The 27,718-nt window shown below is 43.0% G+C and overlaps 1 pseudogene; it reads right to left on the minus strand.

Annotated features, from left to right (window-relative positions):
• Window positions 1–27,718, minus strand: LOC117460424 (NLR family CARD domain-containing protein 3-like; annotated as a pseudogene).

Below are 27,718 nucleotides of genomic sequence, written 5' to 3' on the forward strand. Positions count from 1 at the left end.
TCAAGGCAAAGTCAACTTTATTGTCAATCTCAAAATATGTTTGTACACCGGAAGATCAAATACTCTTTCCCAGGTATATACAAAAACAACACATCGAAATGCAAGAACACTCCAACCAATCAACAGGTTAACTGAAAATATAGTTCACAAACTGGTAAGTAATATTTATTTATCACATGCTTTTCAAACAGTGGACCTTATTATCCAATATATGAGTTCATATAATACAGATTAGTGTTGGAAAAGTTACCACATACATTGACTTAAGTACTATTAAGAGGTACTTGTACTTCACTTGAGTATTTTCATTTTATCCTACCATATATTTATATTCCACTAAAACTTGGGAGCAAATATTGTACTCTTTACTAATTTATACTTATTTGACAGTTACATATTTCTTTGCAGGTTAATATTGTTAATACAAATGTTAAATGAACTAATGAATTATAATGTACTATAATGGGAGACCTAAACTAAGATACTTATAATAATAATACATTGGATTTGTATAGCGCTTTTCCTAATGCTCAAAGACACTTTACATGAAATCAGAAACAGTACAAAGAGTATAAGTCATTAAAGTCAGCTTTACCAGCTGACAAGTTAAAGGTGGGGGTAGGTACGTTTCAGAAACCGGCTCGAGTGCACTACAATGTGAAAGTACACAGCCGAAAAGAATCCGCCCCTTCCTTCAGACTTCCTCACAGAGCACCTCCTCCACACACAGGAACACATGACGTCAGCAGACTGGTGGAAGTGGCCGCCTGTCGCTGGCGAGTCATTGAAGTGCTGCCGCAATGCACGCCCAATGAGGGCACGCCCAGTGAGGGCACGAGATACATTTGTGTGTGCACGAGATGGAAGGCTGACAGGCAGGTAGGCCATCCAAACAAAAACAAAAAGTATATCTCGAGCCGGTTTCTGAAACGTACCTACCCCACCTTTAAGTGTCATCAGTAATGATTGCGTGTGTGAAACTGTGCGGAAACAAAGACGCGGCCGTGTCCAACAGAAGAGTGAGAGGGCAGTATGGGTTGGTGTTGGCCTTTTATGTCGACGGCCCAGGAAGGTTTCTCAGTTCTCTATTTCCCCTCCTCGACTCCTATCCTCGTGTCTTAGTCCCGCCCACAGGAGATGCGAGCGGAGGAGTCGAGGAGGGGAAATGAGAGAAATGAGAAAACCCTCCAGGTGTGGCTTATCAGGTTGATCACCTGAATGACCAACAAGAGCCAGCCAGCAGAACACAAAGGCAGAGCCCCCTAGTGGAGTGGAGGGGGTCGTAACAGTGCCCAGTGGATTATGCTAGACTGAGGACTAGGGCTGGTGATGCAACGATGCCATGAATGAATACAGATGTGTAGTAATGTAATTCATTGGAAGAGCTGGAGATTAATATATTGTTTTAAAAAAGTATAATAAGTGCAGCCACTACAACAAAGAGCTTATATAATAACAGGGCATTGAGAGACACAACATTATAACAAGTACATTATTCACTGCAACCTCAAAAGAGAGAAACTCAATGTTATTATGTGCATACATGTGCAACATATACAACATATAACCATGACATTGTAATTCATTCATTAAAAAACCAAATCTGATTTGGTTACTTCTTCACTTTGACTCAAATAATAACATTTTAAATAATACAATCCAAAATGTTGTGCTTATTATTTTGATGATACTATATTTCAGCCTGTGTCCAACTAAGTCGACTGCATGCCATGTTTTGTCTAAATTGGCATACAATGCAATATAACAATGATTCAACATTTAAAAGTTTGCCTGATGTTTCACTGTTTAATGGTTTATACGATTATGTATTTTAAAACGTCACTTTTTCAAATGAAAGTGCACTTAGGTACATTATGGTTGCTGCAGGTATTAGCTGTTAACTGATTAGCATTCCGTTTGATGTACACAAAACGATTGTATTCATAAACATATATACCGTACTTTTCGGACTATAAGCCGCGACTTTTTTCCCCATTTTCTTTGTGCAGCTAACGGCCACTAGGGAACCTCCTAGATCTATGGATTTTACAGGTAAAATTAACCACCTTTAACACTACGGGCTCTATGACCGGTCCGCGCCCGCCACCTTTAAGCGGCGGGCTCCAGCAGGAAAAGCTGGAGGCCGGAAAAGAGCGAGACAGGTAGCGCGCCAAAGTAAAAGTGGAACCGAGAGACAGAACGAGAGCAAGACAGACGGACACTTTAGCTGCCGTGGCTTATATGCAGGTGCGCTTTATAGTCCGAAAAGTACGGTATATGTATATATATATATATATGTTTTATCATCATACTGTTAGAAGTTGTGGGTAAAGCCCGAGGGCAAAGTCTGCAAAAATTTTGACTTAGCAAATATCTGCATGAAGATGTGTCACAGTGCGAGTCACAGCACTGGACGACTTGAAAGTGGGACGGCCCTTTGCCCTCACAGGTTTCAGCAGGGCAACGCGCCTCAAAGTCAGGGCGTCTTGATATTGGGGCTTTGTTTCCAAATCTCACACAAAGACACTGACGACTTCTGCATGTCCATCCGTACCCTGAAGGCAGGGTGGAGCAGCTCGGTGAATGTGGTGTGGAAGGTGTGGATGTGGGTGACTTTGTTTGCAGAGATCCTGTAGAAGGACAGAGTGCCAGCAGGGCAGTCCAGGTACACCCCCACTGTGTTCGAGATGGGGACAGGGATCTGTTCTCTCTTGTTACGGTGCAGGATAGAGTAGCCATCTTTTTCAGAGCAGCTCAGACTCCAGGAGTGGTCATTCCTTCCAAGGCAGCAGTCCTCCCTGTCTCCTCTCCTTTTGATTCCTCTGTAAGCCACTCCTATATAAACATGTCCTGTCCATCCTACCTCAAAGTAACTGCGACCGTCCAGACCATCTGTACACAGAACCTGTTTCCAGTAGTCAAATCTCTCTGGATCATCAGGATATGGCTGCGTCTCTCTGCTCGCTGTCAACTTCCTGTTGTTGTCGGACAGAATGAGATTTTTGTTTGCCGTCTTTGGGTCCAGTGTCAGTTTGCGGGCGTCTGATGGAGAGAATATTAGCATTGTTAATGTGAGCATTTCAGCATCTTAATGTTACCTTCTAGCTTGGATCACAGCGAGGCACGTGCATGACTGTAGATTCCAAGAGCCCTTTCAAGACCACCTCATTTGGACAGGATTTTAGACTTTTCAGTTCGGACCAGTGAAACCAGGTCCGGACCAAACAGCCCACAAAGTGAACCAGTGAATGGTAGGCTTTGGGCGCCATTGAAGATGTTCAATATGTTATCTCACAAGGAGGTTGCAGCAGTCCAGGCAGGACATGCGCATCGTTAAGCATTTGGGCTAGATCCTTATTTAGAAAGGGATACATCCCTATGGTATTGTTCAAGATACATTTACAGCAAGGTTTTCTAAGAACAACAGTTTGTCCTCCTGTGTTTCAACCTGTTCACTTTCTTTAATAAAAACACACTTACACTTCCTTAGACCCGGTTTCATTAACTGCTGTCCACCAAGGTCCACCCTGGGGTGAAAACAAAGTCAGATCAGCACTTAATGACTTACTCTAAACGACTTTTTGAGCTACTGAATAAACAAACTCAACCCGTGTGTCCATACCTGAGAGATTGAAATCTTTCAGCAGAAAGAAGTTTCGCTCCTTTGTTTCCTGGATTATTGAAGCTGACGTCCAGCTCTCTCAGGACGGAGTTGGATCTCAGAGCAGAGGCCAGAGAAGAAAAGCCTTTCTTTGTGATCAGACAGCCTGATAACCTGCACACACAATTAAGGGTTTTATTACAAGAATATAAAACGTGTTCCTGCTTTTTGTGAAGACCTTTTGTTAACATTGCATTTAGCTGACGCTTTTATCCAAAGCGACTTACAATAAGTGCATTCGACCAGGAAGACACAACCTTGAAGAAAACAGAATCATATAAGTACATCAGGTTTCATAGAGCCAAGTATTTCAAGTGCTACTCAACTGGCTTTAGGTAAGCCAGCCCTTTATTAGTATATAAGTGCTTTGTTAATAGTTCTATCGCTCGAGGTGGAGTCGAAAGAGATGAGTTTCAGTCTGCGCCGGAAGGTGTGTGAGCTTTCTGCTGTCCTGATGTCAATGGGGAGCTCATTCCACCATCTTGGAGCCAGGATAGCAAACCCACGTGTTTCTGCTGATGGGAACTTGGGTCCCCCTCGCAGCGAGGGTGCAGCGAGTCGTTTGGCTGATGCAGAGCGTAGAGCACGTGCTGGGGTGTACGGTTTAACCATGTCCTGGATGTAGGAAGGGCCAGATCCATTCGCAGCATGGTACGCAAGCACCAGTGTCTTGAAGTGGATTCTAGCAGTTACTGGAAGCCAGTGGAGGGAGCGGAGGAGCGGAGTGGTGTGGGAACATTTAGGAAGGTTGAAGACCAGACGAGCCGCTGCAGTCTGGATGAGCTGCAGAGGTCGGATGGCACATGCAGGTAGACCAGCCAGGAGGGAGTTGCAGTAGTCTAGGCGTGAGGTGACGAGAGCCTGGACCAGAACCTGAACCTGCGTGGCTTTCTGGGTCAGCTGGGGACGCATCCTCCTGATGTTGTAAAGCGTGTATCTGCAGCAGCGGGTTGTAGCAGCGATGTTTGCAGTGAAGGACAGTTTGTTATCTAGGATCACACCCAGATTCCTTGCAGTCTGAGTCGGGGAAACAACAGAGGTGCCGATGTTGATGGTCAGGTCAAGAGTGTGACAATCTTTTCCCGGAAGGAAAAGCAGTTCAGTTTTGTCAAGGTTGAGCTTGAGGTGATGAGCGGACATCCACTGAGAGATGTCAGCTAGACAAGCAGAGATGCGTGCGACGACCTGGGTCTCTGAGCGGGGAAAGGACAGAATTAATTGGGTGTCGTCAGCTTAGCAGTGGTATGAAAAACCATGCGGGCTAATGACAGATCCGAGCGAGTTTGTGTACAGGGAGAAGAGGAGGGGACCGAGAACAGAGCCCTGAGGGACCCCTGTAGTTAATTGACAAGGGTCGGACTCGGACCCTCTTCAAGTTACCCTGTAGGTGCGGTCTTTGAGGTAGGAGGTGAGGAGGGAAAGTGCAGAGCCTGAAACTCCAAGTTCTTGGAGATTTGTAAAGAACAAGGCCGTAAATCCAAGGCCATGCCAATGACCCCTTTCCCACTTACTCTGGTGCATTTTACACAGATTGTTGTGCACTGTAAGTGCATATCAGACTTGGAGTACTCGAGTCCTGGACTCGGCCGATTTTCAGGACTGTAATGGATTTGAACCCTTGCATTTTTGAGCATGAGGACTCGGACATTGACGATCGGACTTGGACTCAAACAAGTTTTGTCTTAAAGGTCACCTATCATGATATTTTTAGGCAATAGCATAGGTCTCAGATATATACAAATATATTAAAAACATGTCTATGAAGTGTTTTGCTCAAAATACCAAACAGATCACCCATTCTAGCCACGCCTCATATCCCTCTATTTCACTTCCTGTTTCAAAAGTGATGATTTTGGGTATAAAGCTTTAAAAAATAAAAAAGGAGGGGTCTGAGCTCATGCCGGACCCGGCAGCTACCGTCTAAACTAAATGCTGCCGTGATGAAACGCCATATCATGGATTATCAAGGATCTGAAACAGTTTGCAGCTCAAAGGCTTTCTCTCTTGCCGGTTATACCACAAGGTGAGTTCCTTTTTACTTCCTGCTTCTTCACACACATGCTCTCCAGCACAGGTTAGGCTGTAAGTATGTGTACAGCGAAAAGTGTAGTGTGTGAAGAGACGAGAGAGGTGCAGTGACGCGTCCTAAAACCCGGAAGTAAACTGTGCATTGTTTCAAGCAATGAGATTTCTCCATAGGATTTTAGAAAATAGCTCCAAATAAGATCTGTGGGAAACGTACCTGTTAGATAAATGCACGTTTTGTTCAGCCGGATAATATCCACATGTCTACCCTACTTTTATAATTTTCTAATCATAAATCTAATCGATTAGATTTATGATAGACTTTTGAAACTACAAGAAGATAAGGAGGACTTTTACAAAAAAGTAAGAGATTTTTGTCCAGAAGGATAGGCCAATGGACTTCATCTTCAAGTCAAGGTAAGACCGCAATTTTATTGAAAATGGGATCTTATTTATTATCTATTTTGATTTAGGTCAAAATATAATATTTGTAAACCTGAAGAGTCGGTGCCTCACTGCACGTCACTGCAGAAGCTTATGTATAGACATCTACGTTTTTTGTGCCCCACCACTTTTGTACATATAAAAACGCCACTGGACACACTACCCCGCATCGTGCTGTGTGCTTTTACAATAAGAGCAGGCAAAATGCCCTTCTGTAAAACGATGATAGATGAAAAGACTGGGACAACGTCAAATTTCATGAGCAAAAGTTCTGTTACATTCTTTACTATCGGTATCTAGGCTCCTAAACCGTAGTTTGGATGCTCACCGGAAGGTTCTGACGCAGCTCGTCTTTTATTTATCACGGAGAAAAGATGAACGGTCCGTTCGGGTGCCGATGGAAACATCTGTTTATTGCTGGTTCTCCACAGTTAACAATAAACAGACACTGTAATACATAAAACTAGAGATGTCCCGATCCGATCACGTGATCGGGGATCGGAGCCGATCACGTGATTTTCAAAAAATCGGGGATCGGGAGAAACAAAATCAGGGATCGGGATTTTTTCTTTTTTTATAAATTTTTTTTTTTTAATTTAATGTTACAAAACAAAAATGACCATGTTCACGTCTTAAAGTCATCCTGAGGACTTAGTTTTGGTTTAAAATTACAAAACATCATGTATGTGTTGCTTTCTTTGGGCTTGTTTTCAGACCTGGTTGCTTATTTCTCTGAAATCTGGCAACAGAGTGGGCGCAGTGTCTAATAGTAGCAGCAAGCTAACGAGAGGCTACGTTCAGCTGGTGACTCGGGAGTCGGGACAGAGAAAATGTCAGGAGTTTGGAAGTATTATGAAATTGAAAGCGAAGGCAGTGTAACAGCCAGATGTAATGTTTGCAAGGCAGAGGTTCCGCGTGGTGGAAAGAACAGAGCTTCGTTCAACACGACCAATCTAATACGCTACCTGAGAAACAAACAACAACAACAACACGGCGAGTACACAGCGGCCACTCGGGTAACGGCACTGAAGCAACCAACACTTTCAGAGGCTTTCAAAAGGAAAGAGAAACTGCCCCAGAACAGTGACAAGGCCAACACAATAACAGCCAAGATAGTTGAATTCATCGCGTTGGATGACCAGCCGTTATCTGTTACCTTTTTTTTCTCTTAATGCATTGCATAAAGATCGGATCGGGAAAAATCGGTATCGGCAGATTGTCAAAATCAAATGAACGGAATCGGATCGGGAGCAAAAAAAGGTGATCGGGACATCCCTACATAAAACTAAACTGGACACTTCTCTTTCTAAATACTTTGTCTATCTATTTGAATAGCACCTTTCATACAACAATTGTTAAACAAACGAATGAATCCTGACCTGAGAGATTTCAGTTTACAGCGTGGATTCTGCAGTCCTTCACAGAGCAGCTGCGCTCCTGAATCCTGCAGGTCGTTGTTGCTCAGGTCCAGCTCTCTCAGACTGGAGGACTCAGAGCTCAGCACTGCAGCTGTCTGCAGTGTGTTACATTGCTGTAATCTGTCAGAGAAAAGCTGCAAAGCTCTGTAGCTTTGCAGCTTTTCTCTGACAGATTACAGCAATTCAGCCTGAAGAAGGATTGGCAACAAAAACGTAAGATGTTTCTTTAATATTTCATATTCATTTTTTAGAATGGTTTCGATAATAAATAATGCTTCACAATAATTAAAAGACTTAAAATACTAAGTAATAACACCCCCTTGGAGCACCCTCATTTTCAACCTACAGAGCTTTGGTGGAGGCTTTCACCACTGGCATCAGCCTCAGAAGATCCTCCTCTGAATCTGAGTATGTCTTCAGGTCAAACACCTCCAGGTCGTTTTGTGAAGACAGTAGGATGAAGACCAAAGCTGACCACTGAACAGGTGACCACTTATCAGTTGAATTCAGGCCTTTCTGGATCTCATGAATTAGTGAACTCTCGTGCAGTTCATTCAGACAGTGGAAGAGATTGATGCTTCTCTCTGCAGAGAAATTATTTTCGATCTTCTTCTTGATGTATTTAACTGTTTCCTGGTTGGTCAGTGGGCAGCTTTTTGTCTGTGTCACCAGGCCTCGTAGGAGTGTCTGATTGGTCTCCAACGAGAGACCCATGAGGAAGCGGAGGAACAAGTCCAGGTGTCCGTTTGGACTCTGTAAGGCCTTGTCCACAGCACTCTGATAGAAGTGTTCAGGTCTGACTCCGATCAATTTAGACCACAGTGAGGATCTTTGTTCTTCTGACAACAGATTGACGCCAGAGTTGAAGAATGTCAGATGGACATGAAGAGCAGCCAGGAACTCCTGGACGCTCAGATGGACGAAGCAGAACATCTTGTCCTGGTACAGTCCTCTCTCCTCTTTAAAGACCTGTGTGAACACTCCTGAGTACACTGAGGCTGCTCTGATATCGATGCCACACTCGGTCAGGTCGGATTCATAGAAGATCAGGTTGCCTTTCTGCAGCTCCTCAAAAGCCAGTTTCCCCAGAGCTCACCATCTTCCTGCTCTCTGGACTCCAGTGATGATCTGTCTCAGCTCCTCCATCATACTTGACTTTCCTCACTTTGGACTGAACCACCAGGAAGTGGATGTACAGCTCAGTCAGGGTCTTGGGCAGCTCTCCTCCCTCTCTGGTTTTCAACATGTCCTCCAGAACTGAAGCAGAGATCCAGCAGAAGACTGGGATGTGGCACATGATGTGGAGGCTTCGTGAGCTCTTGATGTGGGAGATGATGGTGCCGGCCTGCTCCTGATCTCTGAATCTCTTCCTGAAGTAAACCTCCTTCTGTGGGTCGGTGAACCCTCGGACCTCTGTCACCATGTCCACACACTCAGGAGGGATCTGATTGGCTGCTGCAGGTCGTGTGGTTATCCAGAGGCGAGCAGAGGGAAGCAGCTTCCCCCTGATGAGGTTTGTCAGCAGCACATCCACTGAGGTGGACTCTGTGACATCAGTCAGGATCTCAGTGTTGAGGAAGTCCAGAGGAAGTCGACACTCATCCAGACCGTCAAAGATCAACAGGACTGGGATTCTTCAAACATCCAGACTCCTGGTTTTTCAAATTCAGGAAAGAAGTAATGAACAAGATCCACCAAGCTGTACTTTCTTTCTTTCAGCACATTCAGCTCTTTGAAAGAGAAAGGAAATATGAACTGGATGTCCTGGTTGGCTTTGCCTTCAGCCCAGTCCAGAGTGAACTTCTGTGTTAAGACTGTTTTCCCAATGCCAGCCCCACCCTTCGTTATCACTGTTCGGATTGGTTTACCTCTTCCAGGTAAGGCCTTAAAGACTTCTTCACATCTGATTGTTGTTTCTGGTGTGTCTGGTTTCCAGGATGCTTTCTCAATCTGTATGACCTCGTGGTCTTTATTGGCCTCCGCAGTCTCTCCCTCTGTGATGTACAGCTCTGTGTAGATCTGGTTCAGGATGGATGGATTTCCTGCTTTAGCAATCCCCTCAAACACAAATTCAAACTTCTTCTCCAGATTAGATTTGAGTTTAGGTTGGCCCATAGCAGCAAGAAATTCTACAAGAAAAAAAAAAGATTAGGGGCTGTACACTGGCCGTGTTTAGGCTTGCATATTTTCATTGTTGTCAACAAAGACACGGCTGGAAACGAGAAAGCAACGCCCAGAGTTGAAAGTTAAACGTTGGGAAGGCATCAGCTTGCACTGCTTGTAATGTGAAAAGGAACAACCAATCACAGCCGAGAGATATCTTGACTTTCGTAAATATTGGTATGCAGCCAATAGGCAGAAATGGTTTATTTTAGTGACATTCCACTGACACTGATCTGTCCAGTGTTTCACCTTTCTTCATTTTATAAGAACCACTGATCAAATGTGACACGAACATTAATAATCTCTGCTCTTGTCTCTCAAGTGCCCATGTCATGCACATACCCACACACACCAAGAACGAAGCGAAGCAAACTGCGTTTTATAGGGAAAATACTGCTGTCCCATGGACAATATTTTAATAGAACTTTAAAAAACAACACCTGGAAGATAGGATGGCACTGTTCGCTGGTTATGGTCACTTAGCAACTAAAGGCGAAAGCTGCCTCAGCGACCTTGAGAAGTCGACGCAACAGTAGGCTCTTTCTGCCCGCCCGCAGCTAGACACACAGCTTTTGATGGTGTGTTAAGCCAGTATGTACAGATCTAATGCAGATTTGAATATTGACAGTAAACTGTAGACGTGTGAATCTATGATTTTAACATGTATCTTAAACGTCTTACTGTTTCTCAGTGAGTCTGCCAGTTCCTCCTGCTTCATTGTTCTCAGGAAGTCCAGTGTGATCTTCAGAAAGGCCTCTCTTCTGCTCCTCCTCTGCTCTTCCTCTTCCCCATCAACCACTTCTTCAGACTTACCTTGGCTCTCGAAGCATTCTGGGTTATTAGTTCTCAAAACCTCCTGGAACTTCTTAAGCTCTTTCTTCAGATCAGCAAATATATTTTCCTCAAGATGCTGCAATTCAATAAAATTGACATAGGTCCAAAACATTAATTAATACTCGTTTTTGTGTCACTTCTGTTTGCAATTCACTTGCTAACACAAGAAAAACAAGCAAGGTCAGTAAAACGTACGTAGAGGTTCTGATCACTCCTCCAGTGTCTGCTCTGATTCTTGCACAACATGTCGACGCCCGGCGATCCCCATCCCACCCTGCCCCCCCACCCAGAAAACACTCTCCTCCCAGTGGTCCAAACCCCTGTCGCTAGCCTGTGTGCTCATATTCAGATTGTTGCTAACTTGCGTTGGCAGCAGTTAACATTACCAGTAAATAACCGATAGTTGAAGCGGAGTTTCTAGAGGCCATCAGAGGAAACCCCAGGAAACATTTCATTCATTAAATATCATCCAATTTTATTAAGTGAACTTAATGCCGATAATCTTACAATCTTTGCACAGAAAGATTACATGCAACGTGCAGGAACATGCGTTTGGGCTCAGGGGCGGACTGGCCATTGGGAATACCGGGAGTTTCCCCAGTGGGCCGGTGCTGTGCTGTGCCAACAAAAAAAAAAAATGTCAGGCCCGGAGCAGCTGTCACTGCGCAGTGAACGATCAGGAGTGAGTGACTGAGAGACCTAGCTGGCAGTTGCTTACAGAAGGATAAACAAGCTCCAAAGCATAAAGGCGTTTTTGTATAGTTTGTGTATACAGTATACAGTATTGTAGCGAGCCCTGGGTTCAGAGGGAGGGGCTTGCATATGGGAGGGGGGGGGGGTTGGCAGGGAAACGGGGTTCAGGGGGAGTGGCTGTACCCGTAGGATAGAAAAGGGGGAAGTGACGTCTGACTCAGAGGTCGCGCGGCTGTGGAGAAGAACGTGTTGCCCACATTCTGTTACTGAGTTTAGGCTAGTTAGCTAGCAGGTTTATTGTTTTGGGTGCAGTCACTTTTGCCTCCACTTGCCGTTCAAATAAATGTTGAAAGAAAAAGTAAATCTGTTTACAGTTCTGCTTCATATGGGTGTTGAGAGATGTATCCATAGATTTAGTCCCTAATGTTGCTCTCAAAGTGGACCAGATTGACGCATTTAACTTCAACATTTAAAAACAAAAAATCTTCCCGGGGGAGCATGCCCCCGGACCCCCCTGGAGGAGGTGAGGTCCACCACCTGCCCGCACCCCCTGTTCAATTGTCTCACCCACATTGAGGATGCTTCCTACGCCCATGTTTTATTCCATGTGTCAAGTCAGGCAAATTGGGTCCACATGTTATTGCATCAATGATCTGCTAACAATAAAATGAATAAATATATGCCGTAACTATTTTGCTCTAGCAACTCAAGGGCTGCTCAGGTAATGTGATTACTATATGAATAATGGTCCAAAATAACATTAAATGCAGGGTTTTTTGTTAAGTTACATAATTTCGTCGCCGGCCGGCCGATACATGTCGCGCATTAAGTGGGCCTGTCTGTCAATTAATCCCCGGGCCACTTTTTCCTCCCAGTCCGCCCCTGGGCTGCAGAGTGGGACTGAGAGAGGCACCTTTCTTCCTATTACAAATCAATGTAGCATCAAAATAACTTGATCTACTGCATGGATATAAGAACACTACTTCAAACAATCCGAAATATCACATTAAAGGGGAGCATGTTTACACACCATGAATATGGAGTCCAACTCTATGGGAACCTCTGAAGTTTCCTGTTGATCCCTGGGGAGAAAAAACGTTCATTAGTGTTTGATTTAAGTCAAACAACCACTGAAGAAAAAAAGGTGAATCTATAAACAAAGTCAAAAGGATTAAAGCTTGTTAATCCATCCATCCATCTTCTCCCGCTTATCCGTGGTCGGGTCGCGGGGGTAGCAGTTCCAGCAGAGAGCCCCAAACTTCCTTTTCCCTGGCGACATCAACCAGCTCTGACTGGGGGATCCCAAGGCGCTCCCAGGCCAGCGAAGAGATATAATCCCTCCACCTGGTCCTAGGTCTACCCCTTGGTCTCTTCCCAGCTGGACGTGCCTGGAACACCTCCCTAGGGAGGCGCCCAGGTGGCATCCTTACTAGGTGCCCGAACCACCTCAACTGGCTCCTTTCGACGCGAAGGAGGAGCGGCTCAACTCCGAGTCCCTCCCTGATGACCGAACTTCTCACCTTATCCCTAAGGGAGACACCAGCCACCCTGCGGAGAAAACCCATCTCGGCCGCTTGTATCCGCGATCTCGTTCTTTCGGTCATGACCCATCCTTCATGACCATAGGTGAGGGTAGGAACGAACATGGCCCGGTAGACAGAGAGCTTTGCCTTCTGGCTCACTCCCTTTTCGTCACAACGGTGCGGTAAAGCGACTGCAGTACCGCTCCCGCTGCTCCGATTCTCCGGCCCATCTCACGCTCCATTGTTCCCTCACTCGAGAACAAGAGCTTGTTAATGGTACATGAAAAAAAAGGTGTTTCAAGGTAGAACATTAACTAACCGTAGCCACCAGAGGCCTGCTACGAATCCAGTTCAACAGACCCTGGATCTGTTTGAGTTATCTGGCTTAACTAACTCAAAACGTGCAACGGCAGTTTTTCTGTATTTCCTTTCTCCTGTAATATGACTTGATCGCTTTAAACTCCGCACACTGAGCTCTGATTGGTCAGCAGGCGGTGCTTACACTAAGTTGATCTCCTATCCTGGAACCTAACCTGCTCCGGACCAGGTTAGCTGTTCAACATGAGTTACCATGGAGATCTTGCCCGGTAAAAAGAGAACCAGCATCGTAGGACCAGAAACCCAGAGTTTTCGCTGGGTTGAAAACAGTGAAAAAGTGACAGTGTGACACGGGCTAAAGCCCGTGTCACACTGTCCCGAAATTGACACCCGATGGACACACGATAAAAGAAATGTTCAAATTCGGCTGTGATCGTAGCAACATCGGGCCATTCGTGAGGGCATCTCAGCCATCGTATGACCGCCGGTGGAGTTTCTCAGGCTCCGGCAGCAACTTCGTGAGCGGCAACTTCGTAAGGCACTCGTGAGGGCATCTTGTCAAATCGTGTCATCTTCGTGTTATCATCGGTGCATTCGCCCTCACTCTGATCGGGGCGAATGCCCGATGGCACCGATGATAACAAGATGCCCTCACGATGGCCTTACGAAGGGCAAAATTGACACACGAATTCAACACGAAAACTAACCATCGCAAGGTCCTTCGGCTATTTTTTGACATGGGAAAAGTACTGCGGTGTGACCGCGCCTGTTGTGTGTCTCGCTCTCTCTCAACCGCACTTCTTAAACCTAACCTCCTCCTCACCAAGTTATTACTCTTATTATCAACCATCTGAAGAATACATTTAAAAAGATGCTGAGGGTTACACTCAGGTAGAAACCCTTGTTCTGAAAAAGAAAAGATGACAATAAAAAATGATAGATTGTTTTAAATTGAAACAGCCCTTTTACACTGTACTGTACTGCTATCTTACTACTTACCTAAACTGACTGTGTTTCTGTAATATACTGCCCTTCTGTATTTATTATTAATAAAGCAGTTTATATTATCAGATTACATAAGAGCTGAATCCTCTTCAGGTCACAGTAGAAACAGACTCTTACCTTGTGTCTGGGGTCCAGGTTCACCACTGAAGTTTAGAGGTTGCCCTATAGACCGGCCACTCTTCAGAGACTGACAGCTGGGGGCTGGAGACCCTGCTCTCTGTCTGTGGAAACAACACGTTTTACACACATCAGACCAACCTTGAATGATGGGGTAGTAGCCTAAAAGCTTTAGGAATCCAAAGTATAACATATAATAAGTACCCTGTATCAAGATTGAGGCAAAACAAGTGACATTTGACCTTTTTAGAGAGGTTTATGTAAATAAAGTCCAGGCGGAATAAGCTTTGGGCACATTTGGTTCCATCAGTGCCATTTGACCTTTTTCAGGTACCAGACTATAACAATCATTGTATTACATTGAAGCATCACTATAGGTATTCATTCCACCCAAACAAAAAATATATATTTAAAAATATATATATTTCTTTAAAAAAATTAAAAAATGTTAAAAATATTTGTGTGTGTGTGTAGGTGTTAGTTTTACCCACATCATTAGTTCTTCATAAGAGCAACATTTGATTTCTGCCCAATTAAAGATGTTTGGGCTCTGAACTGAATCTAATACATTACATTGCGTTATATAAAAACTGCATCCACCAAACATCCACCATCGGTCGAATAATCGATTATTATTCGCCAGGGCTGCCGAATAATCGATTTTGATCATGGTCAGTTTCTGGCAACCCTAGTGTGTGTGTGTGTGTGTGTGTGTGTGTGTGTGTGTGTGTGTGTGTGTGTGTGTGTGTGTGTGTGTGTGTGTGTGTGTGTGTGTGTGTGTGTGTGTGTGTGTGTGTGTGTGTGTGTGTGTGTGTGTGTGTGTGTGTGTGTGAGAATCTCTGTCTCTGTGTCAATAGGCGCGTTCACACCGCAGTACTTTTCCCACTTTAGTTCCGATATACTGTAGTTCCGCGTTCACACCAAAAAGAGCCGGAACTAAAATTAGTTCATGAGAACCTTTTCACCCCCTTTCAGTCCCTGCTGGAGAGCATTGACTTTCATGGAGAAAAAGGTTCCTATGTCTGATTGGCTGAGCGGATTGCAAACCACGCCCCGTAAAACTCCCAAAAAGTTTTGTGAAGCCGCCATTTTATCATCCTCGCATTAGCATTATTAGCATTAGCATTAGCCCAGCGCAGAAACGCAGAGAGACTAACTTATGGCAACACAAAATAAAACATGAGAGCGGTGGAGATGAGGAGGTGTCGGCGTTCTGGCGATTTACTCGGGGACTTCCGGCCGGGGACTTTGGGCGGCAGTATACGCCGTGAAGTTGTTTGCGGCCTGCCAGTAAACCCAAAGCAGAAGAAGAAGTGACGTCAGCGGCTTCATTTGCCTAATCCTCCCTCAGGAAATTATTCCGGTGTGAACGCGATCTGTACTCAGTTCATGAGAACTAAAGAGTTCTGATGAACTAAAGTGGGAAAAGTACTGCGGTGTGACCGCGCCTGTTGTGTGTCTCGCTCTCTCTCAACCGCACTTCTTAAACCTAACCTCCTCCTCACCAAGTTATTACTCTTATTATTAACCATCTGAAGAATACATTTAAAAAGATGCTGAGGGTTACACTCAGGTAGAAACCCTTGTTCTGAAAAAGAAAAGATGACAATAAAAAAATGATAGATTGTTTTAAATTGAAACAGCCCTTTTACACTGTACTGTACTGCTATCTTACTACTTACCTAAACTGACTGTGTTTCTGTAATATACTGCCCTTCTGTATTTATTATTAATAAAGCAGTTTATATTATCAGATTACATAAGAGCTGAATCCTCTTCAGGTCACAGTAGAAACAGACTCTTACCTTGTGTCTGGGGGTCCAGGTTCACCACTGAAGTTTAGAGGTTGCCCTATAGACCGGCCACTCTTCAGAGACTGACAGCTGGGGGCTGGAGACCCTGTTCTCTGTCTGTGGAAACAACACGTTTTACACACATCAGACCAACCTTGAATGATGGGGTAGTAGCCTAAAAGCTTTAGGAATCCAAAGTATAACATATAATAAGTACCCTGTATCAAGATTGAGGCAAAACAAGTGACATTTGACCTTTTTAGAGAGGTTTATGTAAATAAAGTCCAGGCGGAATAAGCTTTGGGCACATTTGGTTCCATCAGTGCCATTTGACCTTTTTCAGGTACCAGACTATAACAATCATTGTATTACATTGAAGCATCACTATAGGTATTCATTCCACCCAAACAAAAAATATATATATTTCTTTAAAAAAATTAAAAAATGTTAAAAATATTTGTGTGTGTGTAGGTGTTAGTTTTACCCACATCATTAGTTCTTCATAAGAGCAACATTTGATTTCTGCCCAATTAAAGATGTTTGGGCTCTGAACTGAATCTAATACATTACATTGCGTTATATAAAAACTGCATCCACCAAACATCCACCATCGGTCGAATAATCGATTATTATTCGCCAGGGCTGCCGAATAATCGATTTTGATCATGGTCAGTTTCTGGCAACCCTAGTGTGTGTGTGTGTGTGTGTGTGTGTGTGTGTGTGTGTGTGTGTGTGTGTGTGTGTGTGTGTGTGTGTGTGTGTGTGTGTGTGTGTGTGTGTGTGTGTGTGTGTGTGTGTGTGAGAATCTCTGTCTCTGTGTCAATAGGCGCGTTCACACCGCAGTACTTTTCCCACTTTAGTTCCGATATACTGTAGTTCCGCGTTCACACCAAAAAGAGCCGGAACTAAAATTAGTTCATGAGAACCTTTTCACCCCCTTTTCAGTCCCTGCTGGAGAGCATTGACCTTCATGGAGAAAAAGGTTCCTATGTCTGATTGGCTGGGCGGATTGCAAACCACGCCCCTAAAACTACCCCAAGTTTTGTGAAGCCGCCATTTTATCATCCTCGCATTAGCATTATTAGCATTAGCCCAGCGCAGAAACGCAGAGAGACTAATTTATGGCAACACCAAATAAAACATGAGAGCGGTGGAGATGAGGAGGTGTCGGCGTTCTGGCGATTTACTCGGGGACTTCCGGCCGGGGACTTTGGGCGGCAGTATACGCCGTGAAGTTGTTTGCGGCCTGCCAGTAAACCCAAAGCAGAAGAAGAAGTGACGTCAGCGGCTTCATTTGCCTAATCCTCCCTCAGGAAATTATTCCGGTGTGAACGCGATCTGTACTCAGTTCATGAGAACTAAAGAGTTCTGATGAACTAAAGTGGGAAAAGTACTGCGGTGTGACCGCGCCTGTTGTGTGTCTCGCTCTCTCTCAACCGCACTTCTTAAACCTAACCTCCTCCTCACCAAGTTATTACTCTTATTATTAACCATCTGAAGAATACATTTAAAAAGATGCTGAGGGTTACACTCAGGTAGAAACCCTTGTTCTGAAAAAGAAAAGATGACAATAAAAAAATGATAGATTGTTTTAAATTGAAACAGCCCTTTTACACTGTACTGTACTGCTATCTTACTACTTACCTAAACTGACTGTGTTTCTGTAATATACTGCCCTTCTGTATTTATTATTAATAAAGCAGTTTATATTATCAGATTACATAAGAGCTGAATCCTCTTCAGGTCACAGTAGAAACAGACTCTTACCTTGTGTCTGGGGGTCCAGGTTCATCACTGAAGTTTAGAGGTTGCCCTATAGACCGGCCACTCTTCAGAGACAGACAGCTGGGGGCTGGAGACCCTGCTCTCTGTCTGTGGAAACAACACATGTTTCACACATCATTAGTTCTTCATAAGAAAAGCATTACCTGATTAAAGATGTTCAGACTTGCCCTCAACTTTCTGTTTTGAAGTCGTGTTTGTGGGTTTCTGTACTTACCAGGGATTTGAACGATTAATCGAATATTACAAATTATTCAGGTATTCGAATGTGAGTTATGAATATTTTTAGTGTAATTTTTATTTATGTTGTATTGAGAGGGATGCATAAGTTGATTACATATGATCAAATGCAATAATTCAATGTATGCGACAGTGCCATAGCTGAGCGTGTTGGGTCTACAGGTGTGCTCTGCTCACCGGCCCCTCACAGCGGGCAGAGCTGCAGGTCTCTCTCTCGTCCGGTTATACTTCACTCGCGTTTATGTCCAAATCCATCAGATCTAGTTCTCGCTAATGATACGGCTGCTGCCTCTCCCTACACGCAGACCACGCAGACCCAAACCTCATCTTATGTCCAAATCCATCAGATCTAGTTGTAGCTAACGATACGGCTGCTGCCTCTCCCCACACGCAGACCACGCAGACTCAAACCTCATCTTATGTCCAAATCCATCAGATCTAGTTCTAGCTAACGATACGGCTGCTGCCCCTCCCTGCACGCAGACCACGCAGACCCAAACCTCATCTTATGCCCAAATCCCAGCTGAGAGGGTCTTCTCTACAGCTGGCCTGATTGTGACCCGCCTCTCCCCTGAGTAGACATGCTCATATTCTTAAACAAGACTGAGTATTGCTGCATTCTGTGCATAGGCCCTGTTACAGGTTGTTGATCTCGGTTGTCACGGGTTACGTTATGTTGTTCGTGTGTGATCCCTCTTTCATTTAAAAACCAAGTTATGTTTTAAGCATGAAAGCTGTAGCCTACAGCTGTCCACTGTTCAAACTGTGATCACCAGTTCAATACATTTGACAAATTCGACTTGGTTTCTAAATTTATCTGAACATTTATTTTTACAAATTAGTTTTCTTTTTACATTTTTCCCACATTTCTTATTTTTTTTATAGGATATGTACATTTCGGTTAATCGGTTAACCGTTTTTTTGGCAGTCGAATATTCGAATCTACATTTGCTGTCAAATTCCCATCCCTAGTAGTTACCAGTCATTTGAGAGGATTAAAAGATTGAAATGTTTGTAATGTTTTAGCTTTACCTAAAACAAAGTCCTTATTATTGAGTGTGAGAAGGATTTCACTTAGGGATGTCCCGATCACCTTTTTTTGCTCCCGATCCGATTCCGATCATTTGATTTTGACAATCTGCCAATACCGATTTTTCCTGATCCGATCTTTATGCAATGCATTAAGAGAGGAAAAGGTAACAGATAACGGGCTGGTCATCCAAAGCGATGAATTCAGCTATCTTGGCTGTTATTGTGGTGGCCTTTTCTCTGTTCTGGGGCAGTTTCTCTTTCCTTTTGAAAGTCTCTGAAAGTGTCGGTTGTTTCAGTGCCGTTACCCGAGTGGCCGCTGTGTACTCGCCGTGTTGTTGTTGGTGTTTGTTTCTCAGGTGGCGTATTAGATTGGTCGTGTTGAACGTAGCTCTGTTCTTTCCACCACGCGGAACCTCTGCCTTGCAAACATTGCATCTGGCTGTTACACTGCCTTCGCTTTCAATTTTATAATACTTCCAAACTCCTGACATTTTCTCTGTCCCGAGTCACCAGCTGAACGTAGCCTCTCGTTAGCTTACTGCTACTATTAGACACTGCGCCCACTCTGTTGCCAGCTTTCAGAGGAATAAGCAACCAGGTCTGAAAACAAGCCCAAAGAAAGCAACACATACATGATGTTGTGTAATTTTAAACCAAAGCTAAGTCCTCAGGATGACTTTAAGACGTGAACATGGTCATTTTTGTTTTGTAACATTAAATAAAATAATAATAAAAAATTATATAAATTTTTTTTTTAAAAACCCGATCCCCGATTTTTTTCTCCCGATCCCCAATTTTTTGAAAATCACGTGATCGGGCTCCGATCCCCGATCACGTGATCGGATCGGGACATCTCTAATGAATTACTATCGCTGGTGACCTGGGTCAGGGAGTGGTAGGAAGACATCAGTGAGGAGCATGTGGCTGTGAGCAAAGAGCTTTTGTGGTAGCTAATGTTAAACACACCCTGCTCACCAAGTTAATATTAACCACTTATTTACTCTCTTCCAGTGTGTTTCTGTACTTTACTCATGTCATGATATTAAAAGCAGTTTATATTATCAGTAGGGCCGGGACTTTAACGCGTTAATTAAGATTAATTAATTACATAAAAATTAACGCGTTAAAATAATTAACGCATTTTAATCGCACTTATTTTTGCACAGCGGAACGTTTCTCACTGGATGAGTTTCAGGGGTACCGATTATACTGGAGCACCAACTAACGTTCATGACTTCAGCATGGGACTTCAAACAACAACAAACCACGGTGAACAATACTCAAACATGAACGAACAAGCTGATGAGACCGCTTTGGTCGGCCCCGTGGATGGGACATTTTTTTTTTTAAAACGGACGGATGGAAGCGTCGATAAGAGCACGGTTGTGTGCAAATTATGCAAAAAGGAATTTGCATATCACCGCAGCACATCAAGCCTAAAGTATCACCTAAATGCAAAGCATGTAGCAGCTAGCATGTAGCAGTTAGCCTGACTCCGAGTGCAAGGAACCACACCCTGACCCAACCCACACTCAACCAGATGACTGGTTTCAGGGCCAGGATAAGTAAGTCCACGTCTGAGAAAATAACCAACTCCCTGGCTCACTATACAGGGCTCGACATTAAGGACTGCCCGATGGCCCGGGGCCATCTAGTATTTAGCTCGGGCAATGAAGCCTCACCTGCTGGTTGCCCGATCGGGCAATCTATTATGCCAGTATCATGCAGCTCGCGGATCCAGTAATGAGTGACCCGACAGTAAAACTAAACATATCTATAACTAGTTAAGGTAGTTTGAGAGGTAATTAAAATAGCTACGTGTGATATTCTAACCTGAAGTGTGTGTTTTGTTCCGCTCACCGCTGCATGTGGTCATGCAGAGCTGCGTGTCGAGTCTCGACTCGTCAGCAGCAGCTGATCTCTCTCTCCCGTCAGATTAGACTTCACTCGCGTTTATGTCCATATCGATCAGATCCAGCTAGTTCTAGCTAATGATATGACTACCTGCTGATTAAAAGACAACTACACAATAAGTGTCGCAATGCAACTGGGTGAGGCCACAAAGTATAGCACAGCATTATGCATTTGTTTACATGCCCACCGGAACCCCGAGGCATTACCAACAGATCAACGCACAATCAACCCATACAGGAAATCTCTTTCTCCACATTAAGTGTTAGACATTAGAGTTGACTCTTCTTGTCTGTCACATACTCTTCTTGTCTGTCACATAAGTGGCGCAACTGAAGCGGTATTGCTCTAAAGGGAAATTATTTTGACCGAAGATATTTAGATTTGCCGGCTAACGGGAACTCTGACGTGTGCTTCGCGGATGCGCTCGCTCCTCTCGACTGCTGCTCGGGTCTGCTCGGTCAGCTTCCGGATGAGGAGGCATTCGTTCGACCAACTTACAGTAGTTAACATTACAAACATTTTTAACAGGGGCCATAATAGTGTAAATAATGTTTGTTTTGGCAGTTATAACTGAATGTAATGTTTTCTACTTTTTTCCATCTGGGAAGGCATTTGCCTTCATCAGATGGAAAGTGTTTTGACCAACAACTTAAGTATTTCTTATAGCTATGCAGGAAGCGAGCAAACACAAACAAGAACAAACAAACAAGTGAAATGAAGAATAAAATTGAAATTGTACAATATAATATTGTGGTGGTTCATCTTATAATTCAGTCAGAATGCACCAGACAGCATCTAAGACCTGCAAAAATCAAAATTTTCGGAGGCCCCCCAAACCCTTCGTGCCATTTCGTCCGCGTGCATTTTTCAGGGCAATCTCTATTGGGCTCAGGGCCATCTGTAAATTAGCTTAGACAGGGCCATCTCCCAAAATCCTTAATGTCATGCACTTGGACTGTAGACCACCTGGAGTAAAATCCATGTGAAAATTGCTTCTCACTGTTCTCAGATCAAATATGTATATTTGATTAAAAATGCGATTAATTTCGATTAATTAATTACAAAGCCTCTAATTATTTAGATTAATTTTTTTAATCGAGTCCCGGCTCTAATTATCAGATGACATGAAAGCTGAATCCTCTTCAGGTCACAGTAGAAACAGACTCTTACCTTGTGTCTGGGGGTCCAGGTTCATCACTGAAGTTTAGAGGTTGCCCTATAGACCGGCCACTCTTCAGAGACTGACAGCTGGGGGCTGGAGACCCTGCTCTCTGTCTGTGGAAACACACGTTTTACACATATCATTAGTTCTTCATAAGAGCAGCATTTGATTTCTGCCCAATTAAAGATGTTTGGACTCTGAACTGAATCTAATACATTACATTGCGTTATATAAAAACTGCATCCACCAAACAATAGGATTTATCTCCACCTCCCCAAAAAAACCAACATCTGACACGGTGTGAAATGTAATGTTTAGCTGTTCTGTCGTCATTTCCGGTGATCTTCTTCATGGTGTCAGTAGATTGTAGACAAGCACATATGGCATTGTTTATTTTCAAACACAACATGAGCTCAAAAGGTTCTGAACATTAGCTTTGTGTCCGGTCTAAACCCCGAGAGCAGATACCGGCAGGGAGACATCAGAGAGGAGCGTGGAGCTGTGAGGGAAGGGTTTGGGTGGCAGCCCAGAGCTGAGTGTAAAAGAAACCTGTGTGTGTGTGTGTGTGTGTGTGTGTGTGTGTGTGTGTGTGTGTGTGTGTGTGTGTGTGTGTGTGTGTGTGTGTGTGTGTGTGTGTGTGTGTGTGTGTGTGTGTGTGTGTGTGTGTGTGTGTGTGTGTGTGTGTGTGTCTCTGTCTCTCTTTGTGTCATTGTGTGTCTCGCTCTCTCTCAACCGCACTTCTTAAACCTAACCTCCTCCTCACCAAGTTATTACTCTTATTATTAACCATCTGAAGAATACATTTAAAAAGATGCTGAGGGTTACACTCAGGTAGAAACCCTTGTTCTGAAAAAGAAAAGATGACAATAAAAAAATGATAGATTGTTTTAAATTGAAACAGCCCTTTTACACTGTACTGTACTGCTATCTTACTACTTAACTAAACTGACTGTGTTTCTGTAATATACTGCCCTTCTGTATTTATTATTAATAAAGCAGTTTATATTATCAGATGACATAAAAGCTGAATCCTCTTCAGGTCACAGTAGAAACAGACTCTTACCTTGTGTCTGGGGGTCCAGGTTCATCACTGAAGTTTAGAGGTTGCCCTATAGACCGGCCACTCTTCAGAGACAGACAGCTGGGGGCTGGAGACCCTGCTCTCTGTCTGTGGAAACACACGTTTCACACACATCATTAGTTCTTCATAAGAGCAGCATTTGATTTCTGCCCAATTAAAGATGTTTGGACTTTCTCTGAACTGAATCTAATACATTGCCAAAACTGAAAATACGGTTGCCATTTTTAGACACCTTATATTTTAAATAATTAAGATACTATACAGTTATACATACATACATATACTGATCCCCCAAACATGAATTGAGCAAGTCACTAGTTTCTTGGTCATCCGTTGTTTTCCTTGACCTTTGTGCTGACCCCCACCATAGATCCATTGGCCCTTCAGCATTGAAGTCTTGGATTGGCCAGACTAATACATTTCTAATGTTAAATAAATGAAAACCATTCACAGTTAATAATGAGATATTAATTATTAATGCTGTAAATTACCTTTAATACGTCTAACTATATTTAAAATGTGTTTCGTTTTACACTTTTATTTTGGTAGTAACAAGATCGGGACTCTTATTTTGAAGGAACTTTTACCGGAAGTGAATGCACAACGAGGCAGAATGTATTTCTCCTACCAAGATTTTACACATTTCCTCTTTGCCTTTCGTTCGGGTTCACCTTGCGCTTTATCAGTTGAATCACTTTGAACATTCGTTTGAGATATTGACGGGAACTTTTTACCCTACAGTCAAACAAATTAATTTGCTTCGCCATTTTTTGTAAAACAAACACACGGCGCACCGCGCACGCAAGTAAACGTGCATCGCTTTCTGGCTCCGTAATCACACCAATGCACGTGCAACTTAAGTATCAGGTTCCGACTGGTCACAACAATAATTAAATATCACTCTTAATACAACAAATAATTAACATTTATCTATTTTGGGGTGCACATTTATCTGTTTGCTGTCCTTATTTCTTCATGTTGAAAAGTGGTTGCTACTGATGGCAACCAAAGGCCAAGAAGTGGTTGACATTTGTTCTGAATGGTTGCCAATGGCAACCTGGCAACCGTTACTGTCGAGCCCTGAATAGTTAAATATAGTAAGGGCCCGTGTCCACATCGCATATGTCTGACGGGCCGTCAGACTGAGCAGTGAAGCACTTTCATGCAAAGTGTAGCAAGATTATTCAGGTTGGTTGTAATGGTAAAAAAAACAATGTCAACAACAAATGTCTTACATTTGAAATTCCTTATAGGTAAATTTGAGCTCAGAAGGTTCTGTTAACTTACTTAGGAATTAAATCTGACTGATTGAAAGCTGTGGGGTCCCCCGTGGACCGGTCACTCCTCATGGACACGGAGGATGGTTCAGGAGAATCAGCTCTTTTCTGCTCAGTTCTGAAATAAATGGAGCGTTGAGAGAGAGGTGGAAGAATATGAAGCTCAATGACTGAAAAAAGATCAGTGTTTTTTTTTGGGTGATATATATAAAATATCCTATCACCTCTAACGGTACGTCCACACAGCAGCTTTAAACAAATCTTCCAACGCTTCCAACGCTTCTCTGCCCATTGACTTTGAATGGGGATGACTTCACTTTGCCTCACTTTTCCCCGAACTGCATTGTGGGTAGTGCTGCGTACCGGTACGCCGAACCGGTACTGGACTTGTAAAAAGTTTCGGTTCAAGTCCGGAACGTCGGGAACCGGTACTTGGACTCGCAAAAAAAAACTAGCACTTACGTATATTCTGGTGTCTGTGGTTATTTAAACATTCCCTGATAAACGTTATTCAGCGTCAATAAATGAGTGCTAATCCCAGTGTGCTCAGTGTACAACATCACATGTCATTTCACCTTCGATTCACGGTTTGAAAAGGTAGCATTTCGCCACATGCTAATGCTAACCGGAAGGGAAGAATTTTCAGAATAAAAGTATTAAGTTAATAGTGTGAACTTCCGGTTTTTTCAGAATAAAACTGATTTAAATTAAATAGTGTATTTAATTCAAAATTACGCCATATCAACATTGATTTGAATTTCTAACAGTATGTATGTACATCACTATGTATGGAGTATGTACTGTATAATGTACACATGCAGAGTTGTAGAAAAGTGGCAAAAAGTGTTTTTTTTACATTTGTACTTTGTAGAGAAATGTAGACACAAGTTGGAAGGGAGCAAAATAAACCTGACGAGTTTGAATTTGAGTTGATTATGAGTTAATTTTCAATTGATGATTAGCTCACAATAAGTTCACTTTAGTCACACAACTTGACACAAGCCATGGGTTCAGGTCCGGACTTATAAGTCCGGACCTGAACCTGAACCTCTGGACTTGAGTCCGGACCTGAACCTGAATGTGAGTCCAGGTACGCAGCACTAATTGTGGGGGAGCGAAGCGAAGATTTCCAGGATCTCCAGGATTCAAAAGTTGAGCAATGTTCAACTTTTGACGCTGAGCTGGAAGCGTCAGCCAATCAAACACGTTTATGCAAATCTGACAGTGGAAGCGCTAGCCAATCAAACCGCGTGTAAGCAGGGAGAACCAGACCGCAGTTCATTTCCTCATATTCCAAACGAGAAATTACGGTAGCAAATCACCCGGTTCTTTACGACCAGAACTATTAACGGGATACAAACCGGAGGAACCAGGCATGGAGGGAGGTGGCAGAGACAGTGGGTGAAACTGGTAGGTTTCGCCTGTTTGGGGAGTTTATATATATATATATATATTGCTCGCATAAAATCCCCGGGGTTTTTTGCTTAGTATGTCGGGGGCGGGAGATTCATGTGAATGGTTGTTGGTCACAAAAAATCCCCAAGCTTTCAGACACGCCCAGCTCCAAGATTGTCAAGATTTTTGAAAAGCTGCTGTGTGGACGTACCGTGAGAGAAGCTGTCAACAGGTGTAGTGCACATAACACATAGCGTTTGTCTTTAAAATAATATTGAGGCTGCAAAATATTTATTTTATTGACGTGGTAAAACAATAAAACCATATAAAAATCCAACAGACGTTAATGGTGAACTTTGGTACGCTTATCTGCTGAAGGTCATATCAAATATAAAGATAAAAAGTCACAAGGGCCTACAAGGCCACATTTTATATTTCATAAGCCAGTAAAGTGATCTTGATTCTTGTAATCATGTGGCGGGAAGAGAAACTGACACCATATTCTGCTAAGTGTATGCAACAGTCACTTTTCTGAATCAGTCACATCTCAGAGATCTTGCTCTCACCTCTCATGTCCCTCAGACAGAGTGCTGCTGGAGGGCGGGACCCCCCCCTCTTCATCCTCAGATCCACTCATGGTGCAAACAGGACCTGAAAACACATCAAACATGTTGTGTTAGCAGGAGTCATTACAGAGTTATGATTTAGGTTGGAATCAATCAGGACCTCCAATTCCCTTGAGAAAATAATGACGTGTATAAAAACATATTAAATGCAAAGAAGTATTCAGATCAGTTTCTACAATAGAAAAACAACAGATTTAAATGAAAAATAAAAACCTTGCCTTCGCATTTAAAAATTGTATTTGTAAAACCATTCAGGTCGCTTTCTGAATACCTCAATAAGCCTTTACGCTTTAAGCTTTAAGCTTTAAGCTTTAAGGTTGTTGTCCTTCACCTGCATATTCTGTTATCAGAAGTTTTTTTATGTGCTATTTGTAATAAATCAATAAAAACTAATAAATAGTACCAACAAAATACAGATTAAAAATCCTGCCTAAAATATAAATGGTACTATTTCATTATATGCGTAGGGCCACAAGTGTGTGTGTGTGTGTGTGTGTGTGTGTGTGTGTGTGTGTGTGTGTGTGTGTGTGTGTGTGTGTGTGTGTGTGTGTGTGTGTGTGTGTGTGCGTGCGTGCGTGCGTGCGTGTTGCATGCAGCAGCAGCAACGTCACACAGACGGGGGAGAGATTGGAAAGATCGAAAATACATCATATTTTGTAGTCTTATTGCATATCAGAAACGGAGTTGGCGAAACTAAAACTGCAATATAATGTTTATGTAGCAATAATACATATGACATATTTTTTAAATGTCAAGAGTTTCCTGTAATTGGAAATAACACATTACGTAAGATCTCCTTATAAAACAAAATGTCCGACAAAGATAAACAACAACTTAATAATAATAATATCACTAACTTTAATTCAGCTTTGGTTGTGGTAACAATGTACAGCAACACAAAAATATCGCGACCAACCGTCACATTAACGGTTTATAAAGCCGTTAAAAAAACTTTTAAGTTTTCTAGAACAATAAGGACGTTTGTGCAAAGCAAACTGAGTCCTAGCTAGCATACACGGTTAAATATATTTATAAACTAGATAGCATTAGTAGTATTACATATAGATATTTAATATGTAGTGAGACTGAATCAAAGTGTTCAATAATATACGTGTATATGTCGAGGGTTAAATCCGCAGTTCAGCTTACCTTTAGGGCGCAGCAGTTATTTGCCAAAGTGAAAGTGAAATTTAACATGACTCAAACATAACAAGG

The sequence above is a fragment of the Pseudochaenichthys georgianus genome, chromosome 16, assembly GCF_902827115.2.
Source record: "Pseudochaenichthys georgianus chromosome 16, fPseGeo1.2, whole genome shotgun sequence".
Classification (NCBI taxonomy): domain Eukaryota; kingdom Metazoa; phylum Chordata; class Actinopteri; order Perciformes; family Channichthyidae; genus Pseudochaenichthys; species Pseudochaenichthys georgianus.